This window comes from Nannospalax galili, unplaced genomic scaffold (genome assembly GCF_000622305.1).
Source record: "Nannospalax galili isolate Female #2095 unplaced genomic scaffold, S.galili_v1.0 scaffold777, whole genome shotgun sequence".
In the NCBI taxonomy this organism is placed as follows: Eukaryota; Metazoa; Chordata; class Mammalia; order Rodentia; family Spalacidae; genus Nannospalax; species Nannospalax galili.
In genome coordinates, this window is record NW_008341810.1 from 921,357 (window position 1) to 928,861 (window position 7,505).

The 7,505-nt window shown below is 39.5% G+C and overlaps 1 protein-coding gene across 1 annotated transcript in view; it reads right to left on the minus strand.

Annotated features, from left to right (window-relative positions):
* Adgra3 (adhesion G protein-coupled receptor A3) overlaps positions 1–7,505 on the minus strand; it is a 111,915-nt gene that overhangs the window by 75,230 nt on the left and 29,180 nt on the right. Inside the window, exon 2 of the mRNA XM_017799186.2 lies at positions 1,923–1,994. The gene's annotated coding sequence lies outside the window, so the exon portion shown is untranslated. The remainder of the gene's footprint in view (positions 1–1,922; positions 1,995–7,505) is intronic.

Sequence of the window (7,505 nt, forward strand, 5' to 3'; positions counted from 1 at the left end):
AGTCATATTAATCAGGCATTGCCAAAAATATTTATAGTCAGACTCTCTCATTTAACATTTTTCTTCCACACCAACCCCATGTCTCTAGTACATAGTAGTCCAACTTTAGGACAGAATTAAATTGCAATGCACGGGGTCATTACAACATTTGTGAAAAGAAGCACAAGAACTATTTTAACAAAATGGAAGGAGTATTCTAAGTGCCTGGTTTGAATGTAAAATGTCCCCTTCAGGCTCGTGTGTGGGAATACTTGGTCCCTAGCAAAAATGCTCTCCAACAGGATGCCTTGATCCTACAGTGAGCACTGGAGCTCCGGCTGAAAGCCCCAATGATAAGACAGCCCCCAAAAGTCGTGTGTATGTGTCTACACATATCTACATACACACATACTTTTTTGTCTGTGTATGTGTGCATATATTTTTTTTCTCACAAAAGGCAGAGGGTATTTTGGGATTCAGGTATAAACAGATCCCTGACTGAAAATACTCATTGGCTCTTAATATAGCCCTCAATGGCAACCAAACTTGTTTCAACCATATATGGGAATTCATTACCAGCAAATGGCAGAAAATAAAGAAAAAGACAAAGGAAATTAAAAACTAAATGGAAGAAAAGTATAATTCACACCACAGCAAAGCATATTAACCAACCCCCTGGCAACACTACTTGTAGAACCGGCAGCCACAGAATGTGTATAAAGAACTATTTCTGGCAGTTAAGGCAGGCCTGGAGTTGAGGGCACAGCAGTGTCCTGTAGGCTCATGGACTGTAAGGAATATGACAAGAATTCTTTAACAGAAACAGAAAAAGTCCTGAGCATTAAGTCCTGAATGCCAAGAATGGTTTTAAGTATCTATATATGTGTGGACTTGTGTGGAGTGTGTTCCTCCATATGTACATGTGTGTATATTAAGCATATGCATACTAGTGTACATGTGCTGCTATATATGTCTATGTGTTTATGTAAGTACACACAGATAACCTAACATAAAGACATCTGTACAAATGAAAAGAACAGAGACATGCACAAACGAATAAGGCACTCTAGGTAGTATGTGTTTACATGACACTGAAGCAGCCTAGGCACACAAGTGCTGTGGGAATTTGAGCACAGAAGCCCCTAGATGAAATGGCGAAGGAAGAGCTGGGTAAAGGACAGAAATTCAAGTAGAGCAAAGAGAATTAAGAAAAATGAGGCTAGATTTAAATTCACAGAAATACACATGCTCTGCCTGGCTCCCTTACATATTAAGTTTTTGCCTAAATGCCTGAGTACCAGGACAATTCGAAACAGGATTCTTGAACAGCATTCAGAACACAAGCAAATGATGTACCCATCCCTAAAATTTACCCAACGAAAATGAGTGCCTGTAATACATCAGTTCATAAAGAAACTTCTAAGCAAAAGCATATTATATTCCAAAATATCTTGGAAAGAAGTATCAGTTTACCCTTAGAAGAGGTTTCCTCCTCAATATGTTTTCTTTCAATTTTACTTTCAAGACACACATCATTTTAAGATACACAACGTCGAAATTATTGTCCACGTTAAACCAATGAGAGGTCAGCAAACTACGGTCCAGGGCCCGTTTAGTACATGGTTTCACAGGAGACCCACAGCAGTTGTTTGTTATCACTGCATCCTCTCGTTCAATACTTCAGAGAGTCCTGATCATTCTTGTCTAAGCTGATTCCACACGTCAGTGCAGGGTCAAGGTAGTGTGACCATACCTGAGGCCTACAAAGCCTAACGTGGCTTACCACCTGGCCTCTGCTTGTTGTAAAAACTCACTTCCTGAAATTCTGCACAATAAAATGTTGGGGAAAACTAGATTTTTTTTCTATTTTGAATAGGTGGGGTTTTAGCAGCAGCTTTATAAACAGTATTACATAAAATAAATGATGAGGAAGGAATACTTACAATCTTTCAAGGAGACTTAATCCAGAAAACGAACCATTCTTCAGCTCAGATATTTTATTGTTGCTCAGAATCCTAAAAACAACAGGAAAAAGTATAACTTGTCTAGTATACACCATCAGTACCAAGGTAATTTAGCTCATTTTGTTTCAACCTAGGAGGAAATCTCAGAAATCAGCCAAAAATTTTGATAATTGAGAAAAAAGGAGTTTCTCCAAATAACCTGTGCATCTTGTCCCATTTTAAAACATTCCTGTCACGTTTAAAGGAAAACATTAAAAGAAAAAAAAAATCAACATGTAACAACCCTAAGTTCAGTAAAGGTAGGTAAGGGTGTCATGAAATGCATTTAATCTGTCAATTTATGAAGTTGAATACTTACACTAGAACTAGAAATGTAATAGAATACATTACATGTGATCCAAAAAAATTCTAACTTTACAAAGAAATAATTCTAGATACCATTCTGATTGTATTGAATTTTATTTGCAACTTGACAATATGCAAATGTGCTGTCTGTATGTGTGAAAACATGCTTTTCCTTAGCACACATAGACAGACGTAGGTGGCTGCTATTCACCATAACTTATCTCCCATATCAGAACAATGTTTATTAAAATACAAACTGAGGGGCTAAAAAGATATCTCAGTGGTTAAGAGCACTTGCTGCTCTGGTAAAGGATCCAGGTTCGGTTCCCAGCACCAACATGGTGGGTAACAACTGCTAGTTCCAGGGGATATAAGACTCTTTTCTAGCCTCTGAAGGCACCAGACACAGGCAGGTAACACACATTCATACATACAGTTGGCAAAACACTCATACACATAAAATGAAAATGAAGTCTTCTTAAAAAGCTGAAAACAAAAACTGATTTTAAAAAGCCACAGTTGCTCCTGGAGCCCAACTTGGGCCTCTATGGGAACTCCTCAGTAGCTGATCTGAAGCTATCTGTTCCCTCCAATATAAAATCTGAAAGAACCCTAAACCTAAACCAACCAGTTTTACATATCCAATAAGAAAACAACCAAAGCATACCAATAATACAACAGAGGCAAACTTCATCTCAACAAAGGAAGGCTTGAGTTTCATACCAGAATCACAAACAACAAAAGGAATCCACTTTGACAAAAATCACAATAGAAAAATAATAATAAAATAAAAATAGTATGGGAAAAAAAAAGCCACAGTTGCGACTACAACTCTTGCAGGATTTTCCCCAAGAGATTATGTGTACTTTATTTTTCTTCGTTTCTATGGTCTAGAACTTTCTACAGTGTTTACAGAGATGATATACCCAAGATAAGAATTAAGTGCCAAACTATGTTAACATATAACTGCCAGATGGATCTTGAAGGTTTTATTTGTGTGTGTGTGTGTGTGTGTGTGTGTGTGTGTGTGTGTGTGTGTTGATACAGCGCGCGCGCGCGCACCCTGGAAGCCAGAAGTTCTCACATCACTTGGAGCTGAACTTACAGGGGGTTGTAAACCACTCAATATGGGTGATGGGAACTGAACCTGGATCCTCCGCAAGAGCAGCAAATGCTCTTAATCATTGAGCCATCCTCCCAGCCCCTCAGTTTGTATTTTAATGAACAAGTGCTCTTAACTGTGGAGGCTCAGCAGTCAGATTTTGAATCCAAGCAATTTCTGCTCTAACCCCCAACCCCCAACATGCCCCCAAGTTGGTCAAGAGCCACAGCACTAGCATTTGGGGCAAACAACTGCATCACACATGATGTTGCCTAATTTCTAGCCTTTGCAACAAGCACCAAGCAGACATTACAGGTACACATAATACTAGCAGAGTACCTCTGCATTGTAAGATTTTAGGTGTCCTCTACAAATCAACTTCCTGAGGCTGGAGAGATGGCTCAGCAGAGAAGAGCACGGGTTGCTCTTGCAGAGGACCTGGGTTCGATTCCTAGCACCCACATGGTGGCTGACAATCATCTGTAACTCCAGTTCCAGGGGATCTGACACCCTCTTCTGACCTCCACAGTCACAGGTGCACTTACGTACATGCAGGCAATACATTCATACACATAAAATAAAAATAATAAATAATTTTTTTGGTCTTTTTGAGACAGGGTCTCCCTGTAGACCCAGCTGGCTTTGAACTCACAGAGATCTGCCTGCCTATGTGTTCCAAGTGCTGGGATCAAAGGCCTGTACCACCACGCCCAGCAAAAAAAACCAAAAAAATAAAAATAAAAAATAAAAAAAATCAACTTCAATTTTTTATTAATAAAACAAGTAAAAAACAACCAGCTGATGTTTAGCTTTCTTTGGATATAAGTCACATTTTTTAAAAAAAGAAATCCCTGTTGGGGGAGAAATAGTATAAGAACCATTACTGTGAGATGATTCAGAACTCCCACAGTCAGGCCGGCGGGGTTTGGGCCCCAGCTCTATCATTTTCGGGTTACATTCGTCTTCAGCAAGTCAGGCCAGTTCTCTGTAACAAAATTCTCTTATTCGTAAACATGGAAGACTATGAACTCCCTCATAAACGCTAAAAGGGCATCAGAAAAAGCATGATGCATCCAGTGAGCAGCCATTAAGCCACACGGTTTTTCTTGATTCAAAGCATACACCCTCCCTCATTTCAGACCGTGCAGCCAACCTGTATCTTACAATCAAAGTATTTTATTGCACAGTGTTCTGCCATACTCCAAAGTTGATCCTGAAGCAAAGATAAAGCATTAAACAGTTGAGCTAAGAAAAAGCTGATGATCAAAACCATTCTCACTAAAATACAACAGCATTTTTTTTAAATAAAAACGCCAGAGCTCTTCAAAAGAAAAGCAAGGAGCCCAGGCAAAGCAAAACTGAGACTTGCCCATGTCCTCAGGGTCACTGCACCAGCAGGCTTCTCCAGCAGCCTGGCAGTACCCAGAGAGAACTCCCAGCTCTCACCCTGAACAGCACAGATCCTGAGCTCACAATCACCAAATCCAACATCAAGTACACCCAGGCCCTGACCACACAATTCAACATGATGTGTCATAGACAGAGGTTTCTCAATGCTACAGAACAGGTCAGTGATCAAGAAGTGTGGCTCCTCCAAAGGACGGAAGTTTATGTATCCATTAAACCTGAGTCTTTCCAAGGAAACAACCTGAGAAGGAAAATGTTTACCACCAATTTAAAAACAGACATCAAATTAGTATCATAGATTGTGAAGCACAAAAAGGAGACAGACAAAAACCAGGAAGCAGATACATCAAAAGGACCGTTACCTTATAATTTCTGCTATAACTTTTGAAATATCTAGAGTAAAAATCTTATTTTCAGATTTTTTTTGTCTCCCGATGGTAAACATGAATCTTAAGAAATTATTGCTTGAAATTGAGCATATTTATATTCTCAGAAATAAAAACTAGAGGAAGAAATACTTGTGCTTTGAGATTCAAGTCATGTTTGTTATGTATTTATTTATATTAAACAATGTGCAGATAGTGACTGATGTCACCCTAACAGGTATCAAAAGAACTACAGAGAGAGAGCCCAGAGTCCAGGGAGCTGACAGAGACCCTACCAGACAAAATGGCTCAGTCTGGGCCTGTCATTTCACTTTTTTAAGTAGACTTCAGCTTCATCTAAGGGGGGGGGGGGTATTTAGCGTAGAATGATTGCCAAGATCCCGCCCAGCTTTTTTAAATTTTCCATGCTTACTCATGTTCTAATGGGCAAAGCTGCTAAGTTTCATAGTGACTAAGAACACTAAGCATTAGCATTAAGCGAAAAATAAGGAAAGAGAAGAAAAAAACTACACATAGTGCCCAGCTCAGTGGCTTAAGAATTCCACTTCTGAGTGAAGAATGAAACCCCAATACAGAAGGCGTTTGCAAGGAACTGGCGGTGTGACTGAATGGCTTTCCCTGCAGTTCAGGATTGCTCCAGCAAAGGAACCGTCGTTTGCTCAGTCATAAGACTTTAGTGCAATAAATGATAGGTTTTATTGAGGAAAGTAAAAAGGAAGACATTTCATCACACTTAAAAAGTTATAACTGTAACCTTAAAATATAGTTTACAACCTCAACTTAATATATTCCATCTACACATTACTGGATGTGTTTAAGGATTTTCTACAGGAAAACAGGATCAGTACAAATAAATCTGGTCTGCAGACAGTTTTTACACACAATTTTGAAACAGGGGCTGTGTAACTCACAAATGCATAATATCATCTATCATGATGAACCCAACATCTATTCATAATCAATATTTCTGCTGACGTCTTTGAAATTTCAAACTTTCTAGATGACTAAATGAAAAATATAAAACTTAGTCAAAGTTATAAAGCTTATCTATACCCACTTCTGTTCTGAACCAATGATGTCAACGACACATGATCTACAGACAATGCGTCAGGATGCTGTTCAGGCAGACACAGTAAGGAAGAATCTGATAGTCACTATCATTTCACACAGGACCAAATTAGCATAACACATCATCTACACTCAACTACAGTAAAAGGAACAAGACTTAAGGGAGACAGGTTTTTTCCAAAAACATCAAAAGCATATGGAACAGAAAGACAGTATTAGATGTTCTCAGCCGCTTGCTACCAAACTCCTAAAAAGATCAGAACCTCAAAGCAATCAACAGAACCCACATCCCGAATGGCAGAGGTCACAACATTATTTCCCTTTTGAAAGGAATTTGAAAATATACTTCAAGAGCACTAACGACTCAGAACAATCTTGGGAATGTGATTTACTAAATCAACTGTTAGAGAGAAAAATCAGATAAACAATCTAATAACACTCTGTGCGCTGTGATGGTTCGTTTAATTGTCAACTTGACCCAGCCTAGAATCCCTGGGCAAAGAGCCTCAGTGATGGACTGTCTACATTAGGTCAGCCTGTGGGCATGTCTGTAGAAGACTCTCAATTAACTGATGTGGGAAGACCCAGCCCACTACTGGCTGCACCACCTCTAGGCAGGGAGTCCTGAACTGTGTGTGGGTGGAGGGATCAAGCTGAGCATGAGCGAGCACACACAGGCTGCTGACTCCCTGCTGGACTCTGGTTGTGATGTCAACTAGGTGTCTGAAGTTCCTGCCTTGACATCCCCACAACGATGGGCTGTAACCTGGAATGGTAAGCTGCAATAAACTCCTTCCTCCTCTAAGTTGCTTTTGGACAGGGTATTTCATCACAGTGACATAAATGAAACTGAGATGGTGCAGTGCGATGAAAGGGATGTCTTCCTGCTACCTGCAAAGAAACCTTATTCAGACCCAGGCTGAGTGTAGATTTTTGCAGGCGTCATTAAGGATTCAGAAATAAAAATCATCCTGGATTATAGTAGGCCCTAAATCCAGTGACGAGGGTCATTAAACAGGAAGGCACAGAAAGGGCCACTGGAAAGTGAAATCAGAGTGGGATGTGGAGAACTGGAAAATGCAAAGGCAGACTGTGTGGCTACCGAGCAGAGGAGCTCCGGGATTACAGAAAGGAGTGCCTATGACATTTTAAAACATTTTAATTTTTTACTTTCTAAATCCATAGGCAACATTAAAAGATAAATGATAAAATACAATACCCATCAAAAGACTATGTTCATATATATATATATAT